Source organism: Rhyacophila brunnea, unplaced genomic scaffold (assembly GCF_057557595.1).
Source record: "Rhyacophila brunnea isolate RB1 unplaced genomic scaffold, BYU_Rbru_1.0 scaffold_20, whole genome shotgun sequence".
NCBI lineage: Eukaryota > Metazoa > Arthropoda > Insecta > Trichoptera > Rhyacophilidae > Rhyacophila > Rhyacophila brunnea.
This window is the reverse complement of record NW_028232860.1, coordinates 27,206,394-27,219,070: the sequence shown is the minus strand read 5'-3', so window position 1 is coordinate 27,219,070 and position 12,677 is coordinate 27,206,394.

Here is a 12,677-nt window from a genome sequence, read left to right as displayed (position 1 = left end):
AATAGGTTTAATGATTTTAAACAATATTTTGGCAAGTATGTATTAGGTACCTAGTTTCAGATTCAAATAAAACTATAAGTAGGTACCTATTTAAAAAAAAAAAATGAATTATTAATAACCATGTCCTTGCTTTTTCGTACAAGGTAGTTGTTAGTAATTTTGAACAATCACAAACACCCAGGCTTTGAAAAAAAAAACATAAATATTGTGTCCTGACCGGGATCGACCCCAGAACTCTCGGGTGGAAGGCAAGCGCCTTACGCACTGCACCACGAGAGCCGCCGTTAAGGTAATATTAGGTCGGGGTAGGTTAGGTTAGATTAGGTTAGGTTACGTTAGGTTAGGTTATGTTAGGTTTGGTTAAAGAAAAGAAAGTTATAAAATCTCATGACGGCATCTGCGGCACATTTACCAAAACTTATATCGATGAACCGAAAAAGATATACCTAGGTGGTGTTATTTGGTTGTAGATTTACATCAAATAATAGGTATATAAACGATAGCAGCACGAATATATACCTATTTGTATTACTGCGTTAAACATTAATTATATTGACACATAAGCATCATTATTCGAATTTGACTTTGAAGTCCTTGATATAGGGTTTGCTCTTTCTTCTTTGCGTGAGGTTATATTCTACTAATTTATTTTCCTTTTTCTTGTCGTTGGTCATTCCTCCCTTTTTATTTACTGGTCATACCCGCGCGTCTGTTTTTTATGAAGGGAGTTTGGGATCCCTTTGTCTTCATTCTGGATTTGACTTTCTTATTGTTTACATGTTGCGGTTGACAGTTCATTCTATCAAAAAAAATATTATCTTGGACGAACGTTAAGTGATAATTAAGTGAACGTTAAGTGATCAGTGATTATGGCGCAACATCTGAATGACCGTGAGGAGGATATTCTAAAAGCAAATCAGAGGGCGAAGTAGAACTGCTACAGGAGGAAAAGTTCGACGTACGAGCGTCGATTAAGATGCTGATGTTTGAAGTATCCTCGATACGTACCATATTTCAGCAGGGGGACCGTCAAGGAGTAGCACAACGCCCAAAAAACAATTCTTGGCGGCCCCTATGGTCGTAGAGTTAGGTCTAAATGACAAGTTGCGTCGGTGCGACCACTCGTCATCAGCTAACCATTTGACGGAGAGGACCATCGCGGCCCTCCAGAATGCGATTTTTTCCCAACGGGACAGCTTCTGGAAGGGTATGCAATGGTTAGTGGATTGGGCAACCATTCGTCAAAACATCATAACAGCGATGGGCCTGTACCAAAAAATCGAAGAGGGTTTTGGGGACAAAGCATAATAAAATTTGCGAGAACATGACTCAGATCCTTACCGGAAGGATACCTTCACTCGGGAGGCACTATCAAGGATTCCTCCAAGCTCAGAGTCCCGGAAGGCCCTCGAACTCACATTATGGCCGGGGTACTCTCAAGGGGCGACGTCCTGTGGGAAGGGAGTTCTCCATCGGAGGTACGGCTCCACCAGGGATCCGTACTCTAAGCGGAGGTGACCGCATCTGGACGACCAACAACATTGAGGGCCGCCTAAGAGACTTTCGGGGAGTCTGGATGGCATAGTGTACCACCCCCAACACTGGTAAAAATAATAGCCGTAGCCCGCATACCTTTTGTGCGGATACCACCATTGGTAAGTCCTTCTTTACTTTTACGGAAAGAATTTCAAACGCAACATTCAGCAGAGGTCACTCTCGAGATCGAGGACTTAAAAAACTCAGGGGTTCAAGAAGAAGCGGGTCCAACCCTCAGTTTTGTCTCAACCCTGTTTCTGATCAAGAAACAAGACGGGACCCTATGCCATGTTTTCAATCGAAAGCGTTTGAATGCGTTCCTACAGCCAAAGCCCTTCAAACTAAGTCACCATTACAAGGTTCCAGCCGTCTTACAAACAGAATACTGGCTAGTAATCATAGATCTAAGGCAGGCGTACCTCCAGGTACCCATAACTTCTCAACATCGTCGATTCGTTCGACTAACCTACCAAAGGGAGCTCCTACAATTCACGTGTCTACCATTCGTGCTGTCAGCCGCTCCGAATATGTTTGCATCACTGACCAATTGGGTCGCCGAACGCCTATGAAAGAATGGCTGAGAATATTCACTTACCAGACGACTTCTTAGTAGCCAACCAATCCGAGAAACAGTCTCGGTTCAGGTGGAATGCAGGATTACCTTCCTACAGTCTTATGGTGGTCAATAAATATTAAAAGATCCTGTCTGAACCCAAGCCAACAATGAGGGTGCCTGGACATCATGTGGGACACACACAACAAGTGGAGATTTCTGTCGCCGGAGAAGTATGTAGCACTCCGTCACCATCTGCTAATGCAGGTACAAAAAGGCAGTTGGTCCCTCAGACAGGCACATATCCAATCCCTTCTGGGGCGACTCAACTTCACATCCTACCTCCACGAGGAAGGTTGCATTGCCGACGGCTACAACGCTTCAGTCATCAATATGGCCAAGGTCCCATCCTCGCCAATTGATGACAATCCCACCACAGGCCCAACAGGGTATCATGTGGTGGCTCTAGGCGATAGGATCCTCAGAGTTGACACAACGCAGGTACAAAAAGGCAGTTGGTCCCTCTGACAGGCACATATCCAACCCCTTCTGGGGCGACTCAACTTCACATCCTACCTCCACGAGGAAAGTTGCATTGCCGACGGCTACAACGCTCCAGTCATCAATATGGCCAAGGTCCCATCCTCGCCAATTGATGACAATCCCACCACAGGCCCAACAGGATATCATGTGGTGGCTCTAGGCGATAGGATCCTCAGAGTTGACACAACGCAGGTACAAAAAGGCAGTTGGTCCCTCTGACAGGCACATATCCAATCCCTTCCGGGGCGACTCAATTTCACATCCTACCTCCACGAGGAAGGTTGCATTGCCGACGGCTACAACGCTCCAGTCATCAATATGGCCGAGGTCCCATCCTCGCCAATTGATTACAAACCCACCACAGGCCCAACAGGATATCATGTGGTGACTCTAGGCGATAGGATCCGCAGAGTTGACACAACGCAGGTACAAAAAGGCAGTTGGTCCCTCTGACAAGCACATATCCAATCCCTTCTGGGGCGACTCAACTTCACATCCTACCTCCACGAGGAAGGTTGCATTGCCGACGGCTACAACGCTCCAGTCATCAATATGGCCGAGGTCCCATCCTCGCCAATTGATGACAATCCCACCACAGGCCCAACAGGACATCATGTGGTGGCCCTAGGCGATAGGATCCTCAGATTTGATACAGCACAGGTACAAAAAGGCAGTTGGTCCCTCAGGCAGGCACATGTCCAACAGAACCTGTCCCTTAAACTATGGATAATTTTGGGTGGGGTGAAATAACATCAAATTGAATGGTGGAAGAAAGGGCACTCCTTACTTCCAGATGGCGGCTTTCGACTCTAAAAACTTACAAACCAGCTTGGAACAAATGGAAGACAATGATATGGTGTAACATGAACCTAATGGATCATAATAGCCCTCAACCAATGGAATTGGGCAGATACCTAGGCTACTTGCACAACATGGAGGGTTTGTCGTATAACACCATCCTGGTGCATAGGTCAGCCATAGCCGCATTTTGCAAACCAATTATCATTGTAGATATCATCATCAACGTGGTAGTACAACACAATATGTTACAGGCATTTTCGGTACATAAAACGAAACCTGTCAAACCACCGGTTTGGGATCCAGGACGAGTGGGAGATCATCTTAGGAAAACAACACCGGTGGAGTACAACCTATTCGAAACGTCTCGCAGGACAGCTACCTACTTGGCTGCTTCTCGCATCGGGACGAAGGGTTCATGACCTCACACTATTCAGTAATAGTAGACAATGGATTAGTGGATAAAGGTGACCACATAATTTTATGGCCAATTATGGTTTGCCGAATATCCGTTTTTGTCGAAATCGACCTTTTAATCCAGATTGTTATTTTGTATCTAAATGAACCAGAACCATCCTTTTATTTAAAATACTTAGTAATGGTAATGAATACATCATTCATATGCTGTAAAAACAACAATTTAAATATCTCCATGTATTTAAATATAGGATTATGAAATTCGTTTTTCGTCTCCTGAACATTTGGTCTATTCGGGAAACCAATCCTACAGCGACGGTTTGGCGCAAAGACAGATACCGCCAAGCATCGTCAATCGGAATGGAAGCTAAGCGCTTCCACGTGTCAAAACATCGACCCAGTATTCTGGTTACGGAAACTCGTCTGCATATCAAACCCAAGGAGAGAGGAAGGTGGGGATATTTCGAAATTATTTATATCTTCAAAAGGACCACCAAAACCAGCCACCAGGACCGTTATAGGGAATTGGAAAAGGTCAGTACTGTTGGAAGCAGGGGTACAAGAACCGCCAGGCAGTGTCCGCTCAGTGGTGGCTTCCTTAAACTGTAAATATACCCAATATATGATATATTAAAGAGAGGTAACTGGCGTAGTGAGTCGACATTTCACGACAACTACCAGAGAACGATGGACACACCACCATCAGAAGGGGGAAAGAACCCATTAACATCTCTATTCAACCATATACATTGAAAGTCACGATAGTCTATACCTCGTCAATTAATCATTGTCACATACAGGAATTTGGCATACCCAACACCAGGTGATAACAAACGGATATCTCAAGGACTTCAAAGTCAAATTCGAATAATGAAAGGAGTTTTACCTACCAATAAAACTCTTATTATTCATGTTGACTTTGAAGTCCAGGTAATTTCTATCTGGTTCCTTGAGCCATATCATATAGAAGACAAAGGGATCCCAAGCTCCCTACATAAAAAATAGACGCCCGGGTATGACCAGTAAATAAAAAGGGAGGAATGACCAACGACAAGAAAAAGGAAAATAAATTAGTAGAATATAACCTCACGCGAAGAAGAAAGAGCAAACCCAAAGAGATTGAAAGCCAATCTCTTTGAGCAAACCCTATCGCAAGACTTCAAATTCAACATGAATAATAAGAGTTTTATTGGTAGGTAAAACTCCTTTTATTTTTGCGATTACCTTCTAATAAATTGTATTGCTGCTACAATTATTACTTTGACATTTGTGATATTCTACTTTTTCTTTGTGCGATATATTATTTATCGGTGAAAACAATTTTACCAGTGCGATTTCCCACCCAATTGTTTATAGGTCCATTTACCTGGATCACCCAATGTTAAAACTCCAATTTTGTGCCACGTTTGTGCACGATTTTTTTTCGTTTGTGCACCTATAATAACCGAAAAATTCCAATTTCAAATTGGGTGTTCCAGCTAAACGTTGGGTCACCCAATGTTGAAATTTCAACTTTTTTTGAGTGCATTCGTTTGTACATCGTTAGTGCACGTTTGTGCACGCGTTTTTTTCGTTTGTGCACGCACATTAAGGGAATTATTCGCATTTCAATTTGGGTGACCCAGCTAAATGCTGGATACTTGTGTCACTAAGCTTGGATTATTTTCAAAGTTTAAATTGTAAGCACTAGTGCGTTGGTAGTGAACGTTAGTGCACGATTCTTTTTTGCCTTTTCACCTGTATTCAGCGCGCTATTCAATTTTTAAGTTTGTATGCAAAACCTGACTGCGTGGGTTAAAAAATATTTTTTTTAGTGAAATCTCTTGTCGCATAGCTAATGCGCAATTCTGCATACTTTTTTTTATTTTTTTCTCATATAGTGCGTGAGTTATTCGATATGAAATATTTGATGAACGTTAAGTAGAACCACCCAACAAACTTTTTAAACTTTTTATTAGGTCATCAATGTGTCTATTATTGGCTTACGTTTGTGCACGTGCTTTTATTGATTTCGAGATTATATCTTGAGAGATATTATTTTTTTAAATTTAGTGACTTGATACTTGAACCATTAAATTTACCTTAAAATTATTTTGTTAGGTGCATACTATTACATATATTTTTTTAAACTTTTAACATGATTTTCTAATTTTTTATCTCTTATATTAGGCTATAAATTTGATTTTGCGATACGATTAAATTACGCGAAAAATTCCCATTTTTCCATTTTTACTAAGTACCCCGTCAAAATATCCCGAACAAAAACAACCGCATCCGTTTGGAAGATCCACTCAAAAGAATCTCGCAAAATAGCCAAAACGGTGTATGCTCTCTAAATATTTCGGTTTATAATAGATTACTTAAAAATAAATATTTTGTATTCACAAAAGTGTCAAAATTAAAAAAAAATCATTATTAAACTTAAAATTTGTCTTTTTATTTATGATTTTGAATGGATCAATGTTAGTTTCATAAGCAAAAATGCAGTAAATAATAATTATACTTACCTACTGTTTTTAGCTTATGATCCGTAATAAAAAATAAATAAGTTATAATACAATAATTAGGTTGGTATGCATATTTTTGAAAAATGCAATGTATTTTTATGCAACGATATTTTCTTCAAAAGATAATATTGGAATGACATTTCGTCAACTAAATGCGCGGAACTTGTAACTCCGTATTAACCAACTTCACAGAAGGAAGAAAAAACTGTTTTAAAATAAAACGGACTGGTTTAGGAAATTTGAACACTTTTAGTATTTTAATGTTATAAATGAGTAAATCTGGTAATTTTTACAAAATATTTATTAACATAGAATATAGAGGAGTTACATGGTTTGCTTTTGTTTTTTTGAGATTTGAACTGGGAGTTACAATGTTTGAATTAAAATAAACAGCACCAAGTTTTACAATATCTATTGCTTGTCTACATTATGTTGGAAAATTCAATAAAATCGCATAAATAGGGGTAATAAGCATCACATAAATGAACAAAATAATATTTAATTCATTTTAATTTTCGAGTTAGCTTCAAATGACAGATTATTATAAAACTTGTTTTCAAGAACTGAAGGTATTCTTAGTTATTTTATTTTATTTCATGCCTTTCTTGATATAGTTGAGGAAGGCTGCAAAGAATTTTGGTTGCATAACAGTACTTTAATTTATTCGTACAGGGAGCTCTTGCTATTCTTAACTAAAACGCAGTTTGAAATTAATATTTCCATTTATTAGATCAATTATATTGCGGTGCTCGAATATAAGTCATTAGTTTTCCTCCTGGTCGTACCTATGGATTTGTAAAATCTAACACCAATATTTTTTTTATTAAAATGATGGCATAAATATGTGACATGGTATCTTCTTCTTCTTCCACGGTGCTACATCCCGGGGTGGGATTTGGCCTCCTCCACAACCGCTCTCCACTCACTCCGGTCTCTCGCCACACTTCTCCAGTTACCGGATCTTCCTATATGAAGCCAGTCCATTTCTACGGCGTCAGCCCATCTCCTTCTTGGACGGCCTCTGGGTCTCTTTCGTTGGGGTAGCCACTTCGTCATGATCCTTGGCGCTCTAACTTCAGGCATTCTCTCCACATATCCCACCCATCGTAGTCTTTGGGACTTACAGTGTCTTATGATTGTTTGCTGTTCAATCAGCTCTTCCAACTCGTGGTTCATTTTAATTCTGTAGTTCCCATTTTCCAACGTGGGTCCAAAGATTTGCGGAGTATTTTGCGCTCGAAGACAGCTAATTTGTTCTCCTCGTTTTGAGTCAAGCACCAACTCTCACAGCCATAAGTGACCACTGGCCTTATAATCGTTTTATAAATTAGAAGTTTACTTCTTCGGCCTAGAATTTTCGACCCCACCAGTCGCTTGCAGGCATGCCATCATTTATTCCCGGAGATAAGGCGGATTTTTATCTCCTCTGCTGTCTTATTTTGGGTATTTAGGCTGGATCCGAGATACGTGAACTTGTCCACCCCTTCATATGCATGCTGTCCTATGACTATATTCTGCAGTGGTACCTGATCGCGTGTGCTGACCATATACTTAGTTTTTGACTGGTTTATTTCCAGCCCAACGTTTTTTGCTTTTATTTTCATAGTGCCACCATGGTCGATCATCCTCTGTTTGGATCTGCTTGTAATTAGTATCCGTCAGTGTGGTCTTTATTAACCTTACTAGTTTTAAGGGAATTCCCAGTATTTTTAGGCTTTGCAGCATCTTATCCTTATTCACACTGGCGAAAGCTTGTTTAAAATCAATAAACAGTGGTGGTGGAGTGTCAGGTTGTATTCGTGCGCTTTCTCCATAGTTTGCCTCATGAGATGGATGTGATCTATGGTGGATCTATTTGGTCGGAAGCCGCATTGGCATTCTCCCAGGATTTCCTCACCATAGATCATTAACCTGCTATACAGTACAGATGAGAAAACTTTATAAGCTGTGTTTAGAATTGTGATCCCTCTGTAGTTATCGCACATTGTTTTGTCTCCCTTTTTCAGAATAGGCACGATTATACCCGTCTTCCATTCCTCAGGTAGAATTTCTTTTTCCTAAATATTGAGAATTATCTTGTGGATATTTGCTTCCAGTGTAGGGCCACCACTCTTTATCAGCTCGGCTGTTATCCTGTCAGTTCCTTGTGCTTTATTGTTTTTCAGCGTTCTTAATGCTCTTCTTACTTCAGGCAGAGTAGGCTCATTAATAAATTCCTCAGCAGTGTGGTACAATACTTCTTCCGTTTCCTCATGACCATTACTATAAGCCTGATTTAAAAGTGTTGTGAAATAACCATTTCATCTTTCCATCTTTCCATAATGTCCTTCTTTTCGATCAGTATTTGTCCTTCACTATCCTTAGAGGAGTTTAATCTGGGTTGATAGGATTTCGTTAGATTTCGAAGAATCTTGTAAAATTTTCTGGGATCATTGTTTCTTCTTTGACATTCCATGTCTTGAAGTATTCTCTTGAGCATCAATCGCTTTTTCTCTCGACAGAGCTTTGTTGCAGTTTTTCTCTTTTCTTTATAAGTTTCGTAATTTTGGCGCGTTTCCCTTTGTAGGCATTTCTTCTTTGCTTCATTTTTTTCAAACAGTGCTTGCCTGCAATCATTATCAAACCATCCTGCATCTATTTTTGCTTTGTTTTCCCCCAGAATTTCTGTGGCACTCGTGATAATACAGTTTTTTGTATTTTCCCAGTCCACATTCACATCATCGGTTATTAAAGTCATTTTTAAGTTTGTTTCTATAGATTCCTGATATTTATCCGAAATTTCTTCATCCCTCAATTTTTCAGCTCTCCATTTAGTTCTTCTCTGGCCTTATTTTTTCAGTATTAAGGAGATTTTTTGTTTTAATTTTGCTCTCATCAGGAAGTGATCAGAATCGCAATTGGCTCCTCTGCAGACGATCACATCCTCCACTGTTGTCACTCTTCTTTTTTATATAAGAATGTGATCTATTTGGTTGCATGTATTACTTCCAGGTATTTTCCAGGTTCCTTTGTGGATATTTTTATGTTTAAACCATGTACCTATTACTAATTATGAAATTATTTGCAGCCGCTAAAAAGCATAGACGTTCACCATTATCGCTTGTCGTTTCATGCAAACTGTGCTGCCTAGCTACTTCTTTAAATGCTTCCTCTTTTCCAATTTTTGCATTGAAGTCTCCCAAGATAATTAGAGTATCATGTGGGGAGACTTTTACGCAGGCTCTCTGCAGATCTTCATAGAATCTATCCTTAATTTCCTCGGTCGCATCATCAGTTGGGGCATAAACGTTGATGAACGTAATATTGAAAAGTGTACCTTTCAGTTTAAGTTTACATAATCTCTCACTAATTGGCTCAAATCCTAGTTACTGCCCTGCGTATATCGGAGCTGATTAAGAACCCAGTTCCATAGCGACCCTGCGTACCTGCAGATCCACTGTAAAACAAAGTGTAGTTTCTCTTGTTTATGAAACCTGCGCCCTCCCATCTTATTTCCTGCAATGCAGTCACGCTCATTTTATACTCATGCAATTCTATTGCAACCTCCTCCATCTTGCCCGGCTGCAACATAGTGCGTACGTTCCATGTGCCACATTCTATATAATATAATCGTTTGTCCTTAATTCTTTGCTTGGGTCGTTGGTTTATGGGGAGTCCGGGGTCCAAGGCAGTTGTTTTGGTGTTCGTAATCAGGGTTTTTTTTACCGTGTTGGGTGATTAACCCTACGACGAACCCTCCTACTTTATCCGGGCTTGGAACCGGCCATAGCGTAGGTAGAGTCGTTCCCTATTACTATAGGTGGAGATTGTGACATGGTATGGCTTAGGTTTTTCCTGGCTTCTTTAAACGCAGTTATATAATCAGCATGAACACGTTTTTTTTATTTCTCAACCTCATTTCAATTACAGAGCGAATCGTTCAACCTTAATTTGAGTGTGGTCCTTCTCCTTTTTTTTAATGTACATTGGTGATATTACGTGGCATTGCAATATTAATTTAATAAAGCATTGGTGAGTACTAAATTTTTTCCTGGTTTTTTTTCCCTGGTCCATCACTATACAGAATAGTGGTTTTATAGTCGTCGTCGTCGTCGTAGAAAGAGGCAGAAGAGGAAGAGTAAATTATTGACACATTACACTGGAAAGCTAATTTGCAGTAAGCCTACTTTCGACTTCAATCAAAACATTGCAAAGACCATCAATCGTTTTTGGTTGCAGAGAGTAAAATTATGAATGGCAAGTTTTGTTTTAAAATATGCGCTGGACACATTAGATTTTGGATATACCAAAACGCATTGTAGGTCTATTGTAAACACATATTTTTCAGTAATTTTGTCAGATTCCTTTTCACTTCTGGCGTAGGTATTTTTTCTTTTCTTGCTGAACAAGGTATTTTAGTCCATCTAAATTATTTGTTTGACTGAAATAGTTTTCAATTCAGGTATTCAAATTTCTGACTTAAACTTCCATACTATGTTTAAAATGTTTATTTGTCCCTTAAAATGGTCGAAATCAGTGTTTCTAAACCTTTTGACAGCTGCGGATTACTGAAATTATTAGAAACGTTTTACGCACCGCTAACGTATAAGGAAAACATATTATTATATAAATATAATAACGTATGATAGCAGTTAATTTCGTCACGTAAAACCATTAATATATTTAAGGACAAAAACACAATGCTCAAATATTTACAGTTGCACAGGTTTTTATTAAAATTTTAGCATAAGCATTTGGACGCCAAAAAATCGCGGACCACCAAAAAACTTTCTGAGGACCACTGTTCTAAATCAATATATACATGCACCATTATGTCAATAAAAGTGTCTTTTTACACATTTTTTTCTGATATTCCAAATTATAGTATTTTGGGCATACCTGTTTTATATCGTACATAGTACGCGGACCAAAATTATAGTACAAATACTATAATTATAGTACGGTTGGTAACACTGGCGCTGGCCTTTCTGGATTTAACTCCTGGTGAGGTCACAATGTGATTTTCTTTCCCCAAACCTCGTGTTTGTGATTGTCTCACTAATTCTATGATTAACTACACCACTGTGATTGTAGCCTATTAATTGTAGTGTCAAAAAAATAAAAATAACATTTGACAATAAATTGACGTTAGTGTCTTTACAACACTGTTATCCTATTCTATATTCATGCAATACGTCCTGTATGAAGTTGAAAAATGAACTACCCAAGTAGAGTATACGTTTTATAACTTTGCACTTTTTACTACAGTAATACGCCTCTGCTTGATTACCTCGCATAAAATTAGATCAAATGATATTAAATTGTATTAATAAATCTAGTAATAAATAATATATGTAAAAAAAAATAATTTTAGAATATATTACATCATTTTTATCCTAGCGCCGGTGTGCAAAGTTATGAAGCATAATATACTCTACACTGCGATCAAGGTGATTGTTACAAATTTGCGTCACACATTTTTGACTAGTTCGCTAATGTTTCTGTTGAAATTTTCTATACATTGTTTAACTCACCAGCCCTTTCCGATATGATTAAAAAAATCGATTACATAACTGTGTAAAAACTATCAAATGAATTTACTTTGTCGAATGTTTAAATTAGTATTAAAATAAATGTGTCTAATGCAATGACATTAATATGGACGAAGCATCTGGGAAAAAAATGACACTCACTTTTTTGTCAGGTCTGCCGAATGGCATAATCTGTTCTAACGCACTTACAATAAAGGTGATATTGCTATAAATTCCTGATGCTTTTTGTTGGGTCTGCTGAATGGTTCGGTTCGAAAGGGTTCGCTCAAATGAACATTGACACTAGAAACACTGTTCTAACACCATTCCAATAAAGGTCATATTGCTATAAATTCCCGATGCTTTTTGTTGGATCAGCCGAATGGTTCGGTTCGAAAGGGTTCGCTCAAATGAACATTGACACTAGAAACACTGTTCTAACACCATTCCAATAAAGGTCATATTGCTATAAATTCCCGATGCTTTTTGTTGGATCAGCCGAATGGTTCGGTTTGAAAGGGTTCGCTCAAATGAACATTGACACTAGAAGCACTGTTCTAACACCATTCCAATAAAGGTCATATTGCTATAAATTCCCGATGTTTTTGTTGGGTCCGCCGAATGGTTCGGTTCGAACGGGTTCGCTCAAATGAACATTGACACTAGAAACACTGTTCTAACACCATTCCAATAAAGGTCATATTGCTATAAATTCCCCATGCTTTTTGTTGGGTCAGCCGAATGGTTCAGTTCGAAAGGGTTCGCTCAAATGAACATTGACACTAGAAGCACTCTTCTAAGACCATTCCAATA